The following is a 16,786-nucleotide window of genomic DNA, read 5'->3' on the forward strand; positions in this document are numbered from 1 at the left end:
TAGCCTTGACTAGATGGACCTTTGTTGGCAAAGTATTATCTCTGCTTTTGAATATGCTATCTAGGTTGGTCAAACTTTCCTTCCAAGGAGGAAGCATCTTTTAATTTCATGGCTGCAAGTCACCATCTGCAGTGATTTTGGAGCCCAAAAAAGTAAAGTCTGACACTGTTTCCACTGTTTCCCCATCTATTTCCCATGAAGTGATGGGACCAGAAGCCATGATCTTCATTTTCTGAATGTTGAGCTTTAAGTCAACTTTTTCACTCTCATCTTTCACTTTCATCAAGAGGCTTTTTATTTCCTCTAGAAGCAGAATCAGGAGAGCCTTGAAAGGCAGACGAAATGGCTCGAGTGGTCCAGTATAGGACTTCCACATAGGAGTCACTAGTAACAGGGAGATCTAAAAACTGGGGTATGTTTCTTACATATTCATGAATTTTGCATCTTTTATTTTACACATGGACATTCCCACTCATTTCCTGTTCTCGTACAGTATAATAGCTGCAATCCTGTGTCTAATGCATTGGTTGAACTAAACTTGTCTGCATGGACAACTTATAGATCTGTTATTTATATTGCTACTACAAGATTTTTAGTCATCCCTTGATTTCGCTCATGCTTCATCAACTGCATAATATAATTTCTCTTCAATTGTTTACAGGCCTCAACCTTTTCCTGCATGTACAGTTACCATTACCTCTAATAATCTGAAGCCTGATAACCTGCATACTGTCTCATTTGATCTGGAAAAAAAACCCAGGTAAAAGACTCATGTGCATGTGTTGGATGTATTCTTTATCTTCAGGGGTATGGAGAGAATTGGTGTGGCACTAGTTGGAGGCATTGATATGGTAAAATTTGCCCTGGGCATACTGTTCATCCTGAAAGTGATCAGACAATTAGTTATGGTTGTTGAGCATTCAGCAGATGAGCCCATCACCAGAACATTAACATGTTGATAGATGTATAATTTTTTTATTGGGGGAGGCATCACAATATTTGAAAGTATTTCCTTTCCTATTTTTTCTATACATTGTCTCTATCAAATTTATTTAACATCTAACTTTTCTAAGTTTAACCTTTTCCTTCTCTGTTATATTATTATTATTTTTTTTATTTTTTAGTACTTGACCCAAATATAGCACATATGTACCAATATTTGGTGCTTCCCAGGTGACGGTAGTGATAAAGAACATTCCTGCCAATGCAGGAGATATAAGAGGACTCAGGTTTGATCCCTAGGTGAGGAGCATCCCTTGCAAGGGGGTACGGCAGCATACTGAAGTATTCTTGCCTGGCGAATGCGATAGAGGAGTGAAGCCTGTTGGGCTACAGTCAATAGGGTTGCAAAGAGTTGGACACAACTGAAGTGACTTAGAATGCATGCATGCACCTATATTTAACCATTTAATCTCTTGTTTACTGTGGGTTAGAGCCAATTATTCCCTTATAAGGTGTTATACGGTTATGACGTTGACTTATCCCTGATCCGCACACAAAAAAGCTTAGTGTTCATCCCAGGTGCAGAATACAATGTTGTTTATGGTGACAAAATGGTACAGCAGAAAAACATGGCATAAAGTTATAGGAAATACTAAGCATGGACTGAGAATAATAAGAGTAGAGAAATCTAGCTAACACATTGACAGAGAAAAACTAATCTTTTGCAAAAGTTATGAACACTTAAAGAGATTACTTGGAAGATTTGGAAAAAATGGGTAGTCAAAAATGGAGGTTGAAACAAAAACTAGTGAGTAAAAAGAACAACGTGAATTTAATAGAAACTTTTAGCACCGCTTTTTATTAGCTGTCTGCTCTACTGTGTGCTCCTTCATTGACCTAAAAAAATTAACATACAACTTTCAAATACCTTCATCAGAAAGAGAATAATTGTTTCCAATTGTAAACTCCCATTCTACTGTAGCTCTATGGTCTATAGCCCACCAAAATCCTGTGTCCATGGGATTTCTCAGGCAAAAATAATGGAGTGGCTTGCCATTTTCTTCTCCAGGGAATCTTCCAGACCCAGGGATAGAACCCAGGTCTCTCACATTGCGGGCAGATTCTTTATCATCTTAGCCACCAGCAAAGCCCATTAAGGTTAAATGAGCTCTTAGGGTGGAACATCGATCCAATAGGTTTAGTGTCTTCATGAAGCAAAACACCAGAGAATTACCTCTGTGTCTCTGTGTCTCTGTGTCTTTACTTCTATCCCTCTTCCCAACCCCCAACGTTGTGTGAGGATAAATGGAGAATGCAGCCTGAGAGGAAAGAATTCTTAGCAGAACCTCACCCTGCTGGCACCCTGATCTGAGACTTCTAGCCCCCAGAACTGTGAGGAAATAAATTTCTGTTGTTTATTCCACTGAGTCTATTGTATTCTTTTATGGCATTCTTGGATGACAAATACAAAATCATTTATTTTGGAGATTTAAAAAAGAAAATGAATGAAAAAAAATTGAAAAACTTACTGAACTTCTTAGGAATCTTAGGGATTTCACAACACTGATCCTTTCTTTGATTTCCACATCTTATGAGCTGATGGCATCTTTGACCTAGAGACTGTGTTATTTGAAGTTTGGCTGATGCAGCCTTCTGTTGAAAGGACAGTGTAGCCCAGTCACTTACGCAAAGTTTCCATCCAGAAGCCTAGCCGGCTACAGTCCATGGGGTTGTAATAGCCAGATATGACTTACGAACTAAACCACCACCACCACAGTACTTACAAACTCGGTGAACATTATCCAGGAAAGGCCAAAAATGTCATGGGACAGCCTGGTGGCATTGAGAAACAGGCCTGTAAGGGATTCCGGGGGGATGTCAAACACATCAGGACAGCAGGACAGGCATGAGTTGCCTTGGCACAGGAGCAGATTTGACATGACCAGCAGCAGCAGCAGGCAGGACCCTGTTTAAATAAAAACATGAGCCATTCTGAGATGATCTAGTCACCTGAGGTTATCAAATCCATCCCTGTGGAGGGAAGCCTTTTCTTTCCCTGTTGCTCTGATCAGGAGTTCTTGCTGTAGAAGCTGGGGTGGGGAAGAAGAAGTGCCTTCAGTGTAAGTTTAGATGGTTGATGATATTTGCATAGATAGAGAGTTGGAGAAGTAGGTTATTCCATGTATTTTTGAATTCTGAGCAGTTGTTGCTGTATTAGCTGTGGTGAGGAAGAATGAGCACCTTCTGTGAAAATTTAAATGGATGATGATATTTGCACAAATAGATAGTTGGAGAAGTAGTTACTCCCTGCGTTTTTCTATTGCTCCCAGAAGAACTTCTGTGCTCTACAAACATTTGGAACTTAATTCTGAGCCAGAGTGCTTAGGCCATTTTTTTAAGACAGTTTAATGTTGGGACTGGAATGGATGAATTTAACTCAGATGACCATTATATCTACTTCTGCAGGCAGGAATCCCTTAGAAGAAATGGAGTAGCCATCATGGTCAACAAAAGAGTCCGAAATGCAGTACTTGGATGCAATCTCAAAAACAACAGAATGATCTCTTTTCATTTCCAAGGCAAACCATTAAATATCACAGTAATCCAAGTCTATGCCCCAACCAGTAACACTGAAGAAGCTGAAGTTGAACAGTTCTATGAAGACCTACAAGACCTTTTAGAACTAACACCCAAAAGAGATGTCCTTTTCATTATAGGGGACTGGAATGCAAAAGTAGGAAGTCAAGAAACACCTGGAGTAACAGGCAAATTTGGCCTTGGAATACGGAATGAAGCAGGGCAAAGACTAATAGAGTTTTGCCAAGAAAATGCACTGGTCATAACAAACACCCTCTTTCAACAAAACAAGAGAAGACTCTATACATGGACATCACCAGATGGGCAACACCAAAATCAGACTGATTATATTCTTTGCAGCCAAAGATGGAGAAGCTCTATACAGTCAGCAAAAACAAGACCAGGAGCTGACTGTGGCTCAGACCATGAACTCCTTATTGCCAATTCAGACTTAAATGGAAGAAGGTAGGGAAAACCACTAGACCATTCAGGTATGACCTAAATCAAATCCCTTATGATTATACAGTGGAAGTGAGAAATAGATTTAAGGGCCTAGATCTGATAGACAGAGTGCCTGATGAACTATGGAATGAGGTTCGTGACATTGTACAGGAGACAGGGATCAAGACCATTCCCATAGAAAAGAAATGCAAAAGAGCAAAATGGCTGTCTGGGGAGGGCTTACAAATAGCTGTGAAAAGAAGAGAAGTGAAAAGCAAAGGAGAAAAGGAAAGATATAAACATCTGAATGCAGAGTTCCAAAGAATAGCAAAAAGAGATAAGAAAGCCTTCTTCAGCGATCAATGCAAAGAAATAGAGGAAAACAACAGAATGGGAAAGACTAGGGATCTCTTCAAGAAAATCAGAGATACCAAAGGAAAATTTCATGCAAAGATGAGCTCGATAAAGGACAGAAATGGTATGGACCTAACAGAAGCAGAAGATATTAAGAAGAGATGGCAATAATACACAGAAGAACTGTACAAAAAAGATCTTCACGACCCAGATAATCACAATAGTGTGATCACTGACCTAGAGCCAGACATCCTGGAATGTGAAGTCAAGTAGGCCTTAGAACGCATCACTACAAACAAAGCTAGTGGAGGTGATGGAATTCCAGTTGAGCTATTCCAAATCCTGAAAGATGATGCTGTGAAAGTGCTGCACTCAATATGCCAGCAAATTTGGAAAGCTCAGCAGTGGCCACAGGACTGGAAAAGGTCAGTTTTCATTCCAATCCCAAAGAAAGGCAATGCCAAAGAATGTTCTAACTACCGCACAATTGCACTCATCTCACAGGCTAGTAAAGTAATGCTCAAAATTCTCCAAGCCAGGCTTCAGCAATATGTGAACCGTGAACTTCCAGATGTTCAAGCTGGTTTTAGAAAAGGCAAAGGAACCAGAGGTCAAATTGCCAACATCCGCTGGATCATGGAAAAAGCAACTCCGGGAGTGGTGATGGACAGGGAGGCCTGGCGCGCTGCGATTCATGGGGTTGCAAATAGTCGGACACCACTGAGCGACTGATCTGGTGTGATCTGAATGTTGGGACTCTGCAGACTCGGACAGGGTGGCCCTCAAGGAGTTTGTAATTTTTTCACTCTACATTGACTAATGCTTGAATTTTAGACACTGAAATGACAAGAAAAGTCCAGTTGATCTGTGTGGTTTACCATCACACTGGGGTAAGAGTAAACACATGACTGACTGATTGCTACTGTTGAGTATAGAGAGAATACTAAGAGAAAAAGATACTGTACCTTGGATCTGCTCACTCTCCTTAGTAACCCCATGCATGTCTCTGATACTTTCCCAGAAGCTTTAAAACATCTTAAAATTTGTGTTTCACAGGAACCCTGTGAGATAGCCTTAATTTTCACTAAGATCATCAAGTTATGGTAATAAAGACGCAATGACTTGGAGAGGGCAAGTAATTTTCCCCACGTCCCATTATTAGCAAATGCAGGTCACTGGGCACCAAAACAGTCATCTGTTCACTTCCTGATGTCACATCACACATGCCTGTGGCCCTCGGTCTGCATGTGTGTAACCAGGAACACATCAGGAGCTATGATGACTCTGCTTAAAGAGAAAAATATTTTGTTTTTGACTGCAAAACAGCAGTGACCCTAGAACATTGGTTTTATCCACTTGTTCTGCTCTGTCTATAAAACACTCACTGTTAAAGGCTTTGACAATTATCAGTGTGGGGGCCTGGTTCTCCTGGCAACTTTTCTTCTAGGCACCTTGACAACTCGTCTACTTTTATGCATCTTTAATCCTCTGGTTACATTTTTTTTTTTTTTATAAAATAGCAAATAAATATCCAAATGGTAATACAAGAATATTACCTGGTCAGCTCCCAAGACAATGTCATCAGCTCTGCGAACAAGGCCTGCCTTTTCCTGAATTTGACTTTTTAGGGACCAAATTTACCTGTGTGGTTCGGAGTACCTCCTGACATCCCATCAGTTCAGTTCAGTCGCTCAGTCGTGTCCGACTCTTTGTGACCCCATGAATCACAGCATGCCAGGCCTCCCTGTCCATCACCATCTCCTGGAGTCCACTCAGACTCACGTCCGTCGAGTCAGTGATGACATCCAGCCATCTCATCCTCTGTCGTCCCCTTCTCCTCCTGCCCCCAATCCCTCACAGCATCAGAGTCTTTTCCAATCAATCAACTCTTTGCATGAGGTGGCCAAAGTACTGGAGTTTCAGCTTTAGCATCATTCCTTCCAAAGAAATCCCGGGGCTGATCTCCTTCAGAACGGACTGGTTGGATCTCCTTGCAGTCCAAGGGACTCTCAAGAGTCTTCTCCAACACCACAGTTCAAAAGCATCAATTCCTCGGCGTTCAGCCTTCTTCACAGTCCAACTCTCACATCCATACATGACCACTGGAAAAACCATAGCCTTGACTAGACGGACCTTTGTTGGCAAAGTAATGTCTCTGCTTTTGAATATGCTATCTAGGTTGGTCATAACTTTTCTTCTGAGGAGTAAGTGTCTTTTAATTTCATGGCTGCAGTCACCATCCACAGTGATTTTGGAGCCCCAAAAATGAAATCTGACACTGTTTCCACTGTTTCCTCATCTTTTTCCCATGAAGTGATGGGACCAGATGCCATGATCTTTGTTTTCTGAATTTTGAGTTTTAAGCCCACTTTTTCACTCTCCTCTTTCACCTTCATCAAGAGGCTTTTTAGTTCCTCTTCACTTTCTGCCATAAGGGTGGTGTCATCTGCATATCGGAGGTTATTGATATTACTCCCAGCAATCTTGATTCCACCTTGTGCTTCATCCAGCCCAGATTTTCTCATGATGTACTCTGCATATAAATTAAATAAGCAGGGTGACAATATACAGCCTTGACGTCCTCCTTTTCCTATTTGGAACCAGTCTGTTCCATGTCCAGTTCTAACTGTTGCTTCCTGACCTGGATACAAATTTCTCAAGAGGCAAGTCAGGTGGTCTGGTATTTCCAACTCTTTCAGAATTTTCCACAGTTTATTGTGATCCACACAGTCAAAGACTTTGGCATAATCAGTAAACTAGAAATAGATATTTTTCTGGAACTTTCTTGCTTTTTCGATGATCCAGCAGATGTTGGCAATTTGGTCTCTGGTTCCTCTGCCTTTTCTAAAACCAGCTAAAACATCTGGAAGTTCATGATCCAGGGAAAATGCCTTCTTGATCTGCTGGCTCTTCGAATAAAGTTAATATTAAGAATAAATATTCCTTGCCTCAACAACTTGTCTTGGATTCATTGGCCTGTCATGCAACGAGTACAGTGAGCTTGGAGGGTAAAAGAAGTGATGGCTACGCAGGTGCAGGAGGGCCTAGAGGAGCTATTCCATGTTCAAGGTCAGAAGGGGCAGCAGTGAGGAAATACCCCATGTCCAAGGTAAGGAGCAGCAACTGCAGTTTGCTGGAGCATTCGTGAAGAGATACCCCATGTCCAAGGTAAGAGAAACCCAAGTAAGATGGTAGGTGTTGCAAGAGGGCATCAGAGGGCAGACACACTGAAACCATACTCACAGAAAACTGGTCAATCTAATCACACTAGGACCACAGCCTTGTCTAACTCAATGAAACTAAGCCATGCCCGTGGGGCAACCCAAGATGGGTGGGTCATCTTGGAGAGGTCTGACAGAATGTGGTCCACTGGAGGAGGGAATGGCAAACCACTTCAGTATTCTTGCCTTGAGAACCCCATGAACAGTTTGAAAAGGCAAAATGATAGGATACTGAAAGAGGAACTCCCCATGTCAGTAGGGGCCCAATATGCTACTGGAGATCAGTGGAGAAATAACTCCAGAAAGAAGGAAGGGATGGAGCCAAAGCAAAAACAATACCCAGTTGTGGACGTGACTGGTGATAGAAGCAAGGTCCGATGCTGTAAAGAGCAATATTGCATAGGACCCTGGAATGTCAGGTCTGTGAATCAAAGCAAATTGGATATGGTCAAACAGGAGACGGCAAGAGTGAATGTTGACATTCTAGGAATCAGCGAACTAAAACGGACTGGAATGGGTGAATTTAACTCAGATGACATCCCATGGAGCTTAGTTTTTGAACCATCTCCAAACATCTCCTCTTTGATACTAGAACTAGACCTTCATGCTTCCATGATGTATTGTAATATTTCAGAAATTATTCCTGGCCCTACCTTTGGCCAACAGAAGCATAGACCCTTGCAAGCGTGATTTTAATATTACTTTTCCTGTCCATTCTTTGTAAGTAAGCAGATTTTAAGACTGAAGTTAGCAAGACTTGAGTTTGGACAACAGAACTGATAAAATAGAGATTTTATCCTATTTTGAACATGATTCTTTTTCCAATTTACCAGAAGAGTGGTAATTTAATTAAGGATGAGATATCAGCATTTACTAGGTTTTCTCTGCTCTTAGTTAGTTTAAAGGGGAATGGTATCTAAGAATAAAATGGTTATTTAAAATTAGGTGATGGAAATACACTTTCTAACACCATACACACAAATAAACTCAGGATGGATTAAAGATCTAAACATAAGACCAGAAACTACAAAACTCCTAGAGGAGAACATAGGCAAAACACTCTCCAACATAAATCACAGCAGGATCCTCTATGACCCACCTCCCAGAATATTGGAAATAAAAGCAAAAATAAACAAATGGGACCTAATCAAAATTAAAAGCTTCTGCACAACAAAGGAAACTATAAGCAAGGTGAGTAGATAGCCTTCTGAGTGGGAGAAAATAATAGCAAATGAAGCAACGGACAAATAACTAATCTCAAAAATATACAAGCATCTCCTGCAGCTCAATTCCAGAAAAATAAATGACCCAATCAAAAAATGTGCCAAAGAACTAAACTGACATTTTTCCAAAGAAGACATACAGATGGCTAACAAACACATGAAAAGATGTTCAACATTACTCATTATCAGAGAAATGCAAATCAAAACCACTCTGAGGTACCATTTCACGCCAGTCAGAATGGCTGCTATCCAAAAGTCTACAAGCAATAAATGCTGGAGAGGGTGTGGAGAAAAGGGAACCCTCTTACACTGTTGGTGAGAATGCAAACTAGTACAGCCACTATGGAGAACAGTGTGGAGATTCCTTAAAAAACTGGAAATAGAACTGCCATATGACCCAGCAATCCCACTGTGGGCATACACACCGAGGAAACCAGAATTGGAGGAAACCAGAATTGAAAGAAACACATGTACCCCAATGTTCATCGCAGCACTGTTTATAATAGCCAGGACATGGAAGCAACCTAGATGTCCATCAGCAGATGAGTGGACAAGAAAGCAGTGGTACATATACACAATGGAGTATTACTCAGCCATTAAAAAGGATACATTTGAATCAGTTCTAATGAGGTGGATGAAACTGGATCCTATTATACAGAGTGAAGTAAGCCAGAAAGAAAAACACCAATACAGTATCCTAATGCATATGTATGGAATTTAGAAAGATAACCCTGTATGTGAGACAGCAAAAGAGACACAGATGTATAGAACAGTCTTTTGGACTCTATGGGAGAGGATGAGGGTGGGATGATTTGGGCGAATGGCATTGAAACATGTATAATATCATATGTGAAATGAATCGCTGGTCCAGGTTCCATGCATGATGCAGGATGCTTGGGGCTGGTGCACTGAGATGACCTAGAGGGATGGGATGGTGAGGGAGGTGGGAGAGGGGTTCAGGATAGGAAACACATGTACACCTGTGGCAGATTCATGTTGATGTATGGCAAAACTAATACAATATTGTAAAGTAATTAGCCTCCAATTAAAATAAATAAATTTATATTAAAAAAATAAATAAATTGATACAGCAAAAAAAAAAAAAACAAAAACAACAACAACGATGCAGGAAGGAAATGGTGTCTCTATTAAGTGGTAAATATTAATAAATAGATACATATAAACAACAAAAAAGAAGATGTGGTACATGTATACAGCAGAGTACTACTCATTCATTGAAAAGAATGAAATAATGCCATTTGCAGCAACATAGATTGCTGCATATGCTAGGACCATAGATGGACCTAGAGAGTCATGCTGAGTAGACTATGTCAGACAGAGAAGGAGAAATATCATACAATATTCCTTACAGGTGGTATCTGAAAAGAAATGATACAAATGAACTTAACTTGCAAAGCAGAAGGAGACTCACAGAGTAAAAAACGAACTTATGGCTGCTTGAGGGAAGGGATAGTTAGGTAGTTTGGGATGGTCATGTGCACACTGATACATTTAAAATGGATAACAACAAGGACCTATTGTATAGCATATGGAACTCTGTTCAATTATGTGGCAGCCTGGATAGGAGGGGAATTTGTGGAAGAATGGATACATATATATGTATAGCTGAGTCCCTTCACCATTTACCTGAAACTATCACAATATTGTTAATCAGCTGTACCCCAATACAAAATAATAAGTTCAAAGTATGGGGAGAAAAGACTGCAAAAAAATAAAATAAAATTGCAAAAAAAAAGGAAAATAAAAGAAGTGGTTCTCAAAAGGAAGACATATAAGTTGGAGAAGGCTTCCCTGGTGGCTCAGACGGTAAAGCGTCTGCCTGCAATGCGGGAGACCCAGGTTCGTTCCCTCGATCAGGAAGATCCGCTGGAGAAGGAAATGGCAACCCACTCCAGTATTCTTGCCTGGAAAATCTCATGGATGGAGCCTGGTAGGCTACAGTCCATGGGGTCGCAAAGAGTCGGACACGACTGAGCGACTTCACTTCACTTCACTCATCAGCTAAAGAGCTTGTTGTGACAGGAAAGGACAATAATACCTTGAATAACATAGACGTATTTGTGTGCATATATTTCTGTGCATGTATACATATGTTTTGCATAAATATATGCTTAATTCCTTCATGGAACTTTGGACCTTATAAAATTTGATTTTATAAGAGGCGGTAAATATAGCAGAATACCCTAATTTCTAATGTAATCGATCATTTATTGGTAGATGACTAACTATATGATTTTTTTTTCTGTTAAATTTTTATTCATGTGTTTGCTTTGGTAGCACATATATTAAAAAACTGGAATAATACTGAGAAGATTAGCATGGCCTCTGCCAAGGATGACACACAAATTTGTGAAGCCTTCCATATTTTTCTATAACTTCAAGAGGTGAGACTGGAAGGATGGTGGGGAGGAGGTTCAAGAGCGAGGGGATATAGGTATACCTATGGCTGATTCATGTTGATGTTTGGCCGAAAGCAGTACAGTATTGTAAAGCAAATACCCTTCGATTAAACATCAATAAATTCAATTATAAAAACTGTTATTGGGGATCATATAACAGGTTCAGATATCCATTGTATGACTAAAGAGGGTCTGACTGGAAACTGATGGTGTCAATTATCATTGGTTAGTGATTCATTAACTTTATAGTTGAATGCTGCTGCTGCTGCCGCTTCAGTCGTGTCCGACTCTGTGCGACCCCATAGACAGCAGCCAATCAGGCTCCACCGTCCCTGGGATTCTCCAGGCAAGAACACTGGAGCAGGTTGCCATTTCCTTTTCCAATGCATGAAAGTGAAAAGTGAAAGTGAAGTCGCTCAGCCGTGTCTGACTCTTAGCGACCCCATGGACTGCAGCCTACTAGGCTCCTCCATCCATGGGATTTTCCAGCCAAGAGTACTGGAGTGGGGCGCCATTGCCTTCTCCGACTCAGTGTCATAGCAAGCTATAATCCTTGTCTGCCTTCGCTTTTAGGTGGTGTAGTGTCCAAACTTTGAAACTGAGGCTGTTCCCAGAAGCGCACAGTCGTGAGTCCTGCCCAGGGTTTTTGTTCCTGATGCTGGAGGCTTCCGTTCGCTGGTCACTAAGGCTGAAATTTTCTCTGCTGAGCATTCTCTGGGTCTATCACGTGCACAAGTCTTTATATTTTGTTTTTTTAATTTGCTTCTCTTATTCTTTTGACCAGACTACCAAGTCTCTTTATGATTTATTTTTCAGACCCTTTTGTGCTTTGATTTTTCTGATGCTCTTTAGTGTATTTGCTTCCATGTCTACCTCTCTGAGTAGTATTCAGCATCTACATAAACCCTACCCTATTTTCTTACTGTCTGAATGTTGTCATTTAGCATCAGCATAGTTTTATGAACTTCATTTTCCTTCTGGTGCAGTTTCTGGTATACAGCTTAAGCTGGTTGGCTCACATCTAGCTTGTTTGTGTTGTCTCCAAAAAATTAGAGAACTCTGCTTTCTTTCTAGGATAAGGCCCCTTGTTGTGATACCATTGCTAATTTTCTGTGATTTCCCTTCCTGCCTCATAAGCTTTGTCTTTCTCAATCTACTTTAACTTGAGTACCATGTGCCTCTATGTTGGTATTACTATTTTAAGTCAACATCAACCTAGTATAACATAGAATTAAAGGGAATAAAATTACAATAGTATTAGGAATAATACAGTCCCCCAAATTATAATCCAGTAATGCTCCCAGTTTTAAATGACACATACAGACTGAAAGTGAGAGGATAGAAAAAGATATTCCATGCAAATGCAAATCAAAAGAAAGCCAGATTGGCAATTCTCATATCAGAGAAAATAGACCTTAATTGAAAACTATTATAAGAGTTAAAGAAGGACACTAACAAATGATTAAGGGATTGATGCAAGAAAAGACATAGCAATTTTAAATATCATTTACCCACAATAGAGCACCTCAATACATAAGGTAAACACGAACTGACATAAAAGGGGAAATTGACAGTAACACAATAATAGTAGGCATGTTTTCACTGCACCTATACCAATGGACAGATAATCAAAACAGAAAATTAATAAGGAAACATAAGCCTAAAAGGAAATATTAGAGCCAACAGACCTAATTGATATCTCAGCACATTCCATCCAAATGCAGAAGAATACACTTTCTTCTCAAGTGCACATGGAACATTTTCCTCATCTTGGGTCACAAATCAAACCTCAGTAAATTTAAGGAAATTGAAATTATATTAACCATTTTCTCTGACCACAACACTATGAGACTAGATATCGATTATATGGGGGAAAAAACTGTAAAGAACACAACCACATGGACATTAAGCAAAACATTTCCAAATAATGAACAGGTTACTGAAGAAATAAGGGAAATCAAAACATACCTAGAAACAAGGAACAATGAAAACATGATGATCTAAAACCTAGAGGATGCAACAAAAGCAGTTCTAAGAGGGAGGTTTATAGAAATACAAATCCTACCTCAAGAATCACCTTGAATTGACAATCTAACTTTACATATCTTTAGCTCTTTTAAAATTTCTCTTATCAATGTCTTAAAGGTTTTGCATAAAATCTTTCAACACCTTGCTTAAGTTTATTTCTAAGTGTTTTATCTTTTTTAGATGCAATAGCAAATGGGATTGTTTTCTTTATTCCACTTTCTGATAGCTTGTTGTTGATATATAGGTAGGCAACTGAGTTTCGTATATTGGAATATAGTAAACATAATGTATGCTCCATCTTTTAAGAATAGACATTTTCCCACAAATAAGACATATAGATGATCAAGAGGTATATGACAAGATGCTCAGCATCACTAATAATCAAAGGAAATGCAGATCAAAAGCACAACAGGTATCACCTCTTACCTGTTTGAAAGGCTAGTACCAAAATGTAAGAAATGACAAATGTTATTGAGGCTGAGGAGAAAAAGGAGTGCTTATGCACTGTTGGTAAGGATGTATACTGGTGCAACTCCCATGGAAACATACTGTGGAGGTTCCTCAAGAAGTTTAAGAGAACTGTTATGTGATGCATTATCTCACTTCTGGATATATAGTCAAAGGAAATGAAGTCATTGTCTCAAAGAGAGATCTGTATTCCCATGTTCATTGCAGCATTATTCACAGTAGCCTTGTTATAGAAACAACAATCTTTCAACAGGTGAATGGATTAAGACAATGTGATGTGACATATATAGGTTAATATTATTTAGCCATTAGAAAAAGAAAGAAATCCTCACATTTGTGGCAACGTGGATGTAACTGGAGGGCATTACGTTAAGTGGACTCAGTCATAGAAAGACAAATACCATATGATATCAATCATAAGGAATCTCAAAAAAAGAAAAAAAGATGGAACTCAGAGTAGAAAAATGATTGCTAAAGACTGAAGGATAGGGGAAATAGGGAGAGATTTTTAAAGGTTACACACTTTCATATATAAAAAATTAATAATGTCTGAAGATCTAAATTTTAGCTTCATCATCTAATCATGAGATCTAATCATGAGTTTGAGCAAGCTCTAGGAGTTGATTATGGATAGGGAAGCCTGTGCTGCTGCAGTCCAGGGGGCCACAAAGAGTCGGAAATGAATGAGCAACTGAACTGAACTGAGGATCTGATGTATAGCATGGTTACTGCAACTAATAAGATTGTGTTGTATTTTTAAATTGTCTGAGAGAGTGGATATTATCAAGTGGTATCACTGACTCGATTGACATGAGTTTGAGTAAGCTCTGGGAGTTGGGGATGGACAGGGAAGCCTAGCATGTTGCAGTCCATGGGGTCTCAAAGAGTCAGCCACGCCTGGATGACTGACTCAACTGAAAAGAGTGGAACTTTCCTGTGTTCTCTTCAAAAAGCAGAAGTTAAACATGGGTGGTGATGGCAATGTTACTTAATAGAAAGGGAAACTCGTTTCTAATCCATGCACAAATGGGGTGGACAAGATGATGGAGGGATAGGTGGAAGTGGGGTACACCTCTCTCCACTGATGCATCAAGAACGTCTAAAGACACAGCAGTTCTCACAGAAGACCAGGAATATCTGGATCCATACAGAACTCAGTAGGACAAAGGAAAGAAGGAACAAGGAGGAAGGTGAAAGAAGGAGAGCAAGTGGGACCAGCCTGCACCTGGGGGAGAGGGAGCTGAAGTGCAGGGGAGAGATCCCCACATCCATGGCCGTCCACTGGGACGGGGGAGGCAGTTGAAGCAGTTGGGGAGTGAGCTAACTAATCTGTGACAGTCTGAACAGAGTGAGAACCACATAGACAAGCCATGCTGCAGCCTTTCATACCTCGGACAGGGTTGTAAGTCCACCGGTGTCCACGGAAGCTGGGAGCTGGAGCCATGGGGATTGCAGAATGATCCCAGGGTGAGGACTCCTGTTGACCAAGGGGAGTCAGCCTGATGGGATGGGGTGGAGGAAATGTGCTGCATGGAATGCTTCTTAAGGAAAGCCATGAGGCCATAAAAGTAGGGTTCAACTGCCTGTGGAGTAGAGCTATCTCTTTCTTCATGCTGGTACCTGTAGGATGAGCAATAGAGAAAGACTTCAGTGAGGGTGGCCCTTGAGTGCCTGATGCACTAAGCAATGGAGAATTTTGAATGTCTACCCTATTCTCTGTCTAAGTTTTGGGTTTAAGCATCATAATATTTTTATGAACTTAAATTTCTTCTGGTAGAGTTTCTGGTTAACAAATTAAGCTAGTTCCTCACATCTGACTCTTGTTGGTGTTTCAAGAAACTTTCAGAATCTTCCTTCCTCTCAAGGCCATACTGACCTTTACTTTACTGCCAATGTTGACTTCCCATACTTTCACTTCTTGCCTAATATATTCATTCTTTCTCTACTCACTATAAACTTAACAGTAGGTTTTCCTATTGGTATTAATACTTATGATAAATTATTAACCTGATGCAGTAGAGAATCAAAAGGAATAGAGTTACAGCAATAATAATAAATTACCCCCAAATTATAATCCATTAATGCTCCCATTTAAAACTGATGTTCTATCTATGTATTATTGAGCTCTTAACTCATTTTCCTTACTAGGTGGCTCAACTTTGAAATGAAATATAGAAAACAATGAAATGGTAAACTCTGGAAATTACTTTCCTTTTGATATGCCTCATTAGTAAGAATACAAATATTAGGGTGTTTTTTTTTTCCCAGTGGGGCTGTTCTTAGTACACATTATAGCTCACTGTGTGGTGATTGCTATTGATTGAAGAATGTACACTGTGAACTGTAATTGTCAAACAAGTGAGTGGAGATGAGGAAAGTAATGCCAGGAATGCACAGGCTTTTGTTGATCTAGAAGGAAAACCTTGCTTGTCTCTCATCTACAGTCTAATCTTCAGGTTTATTGAAACTCTTACTTTTATTATGCTCCATTAAATTTTTGGATTATTTGGGGTTTTTTTTGCTCTTGAGTTGAATGTCTCATGCATTTTTGGATGTTAAGCCCATACCAAATATATGATTTAGAATGTCTTCTGTCAATCTGTATGTTGCCATTTGATTTTGCTGATGTTCCTTTGTTTGGAGTTTGATGTGGTCCCACTAGTTTGTTTTTGCAGTTGTTGCCTTTCCTTTTGGTGTGAAACCCAAAAAACAGTTGCAAAGACCGATGGCAAGAACATTTCCTCAATGTCTTCCTCTAAGAGTTTAATCACTTAAAGTCTTATGTTCAAATTTTTAATCCATTTTAATTTGATTTTTGTGCATGGTAAAAGACAGGGGTACAGTTCCATTTTTTCATAAGACTATCCAGTTTTCCCAGTGCCATTTTTGACAAGCTTGTCCTTTCCCCACTGGATAGTCTTGGTTCCGTTTTCATAAGCTAACCGACAATATACGGGTGTGCGTTTCTTTCCGGCTTCGCTGTTCTGCTCTGTTGATCTATGTGTCTGTGTTTGTGCCAGAAGCAAATCATTCTGTTTTGATTACTATAGCTTTCTAATACAATTTGAAATCAACAACCCTAGTCTTGAACTTTGTTCTTCTTTTTCAAGAA

At 39.8% G+C, this 16,786-nt stretch overlaps 1 non-coding gene and 1 pseudogene across 1 annotated transcript; one reads left to right on the plus strand and one right to left on the minus strand.

Moving 5' to 3' along the window:
• Window positions 1-734: 734 nt before the first annotated feature.
• Window positions 735-15,324, minus strand: LOC100336278 (chorionic somatomammotropin hormone 2-like; annotated as a pseudogene).
• LOC112443944 (U6 spliceosomal RNA) lies at window positions 11,039-11,148 on the plus strand. The gene has a single exon (XR_003032345.1). It is a non-coding gene; the product is annotated as a U6 spliceosomal RNA (small nuclear RNA).
• Window positions 15,325-16,786: the final 1,462 nt, after the last annotated feature.

This window comes from Bos taurus, chromosome 23, assembly GCF_002263795.3.
Source record: "Bos taurus isolate L1 Dominette 01449 registration number 42190680 breed Hereford chromosome 23, ARS-UCD2.0, whole genome shotgun sequence".
NCBI classification, from domain to species: domain Eukaryota; kingdom Metazoa; phylum Chordata; class Mammalia; order Artiodactyla; family Bovidae; genus Bos; species Bos taurus.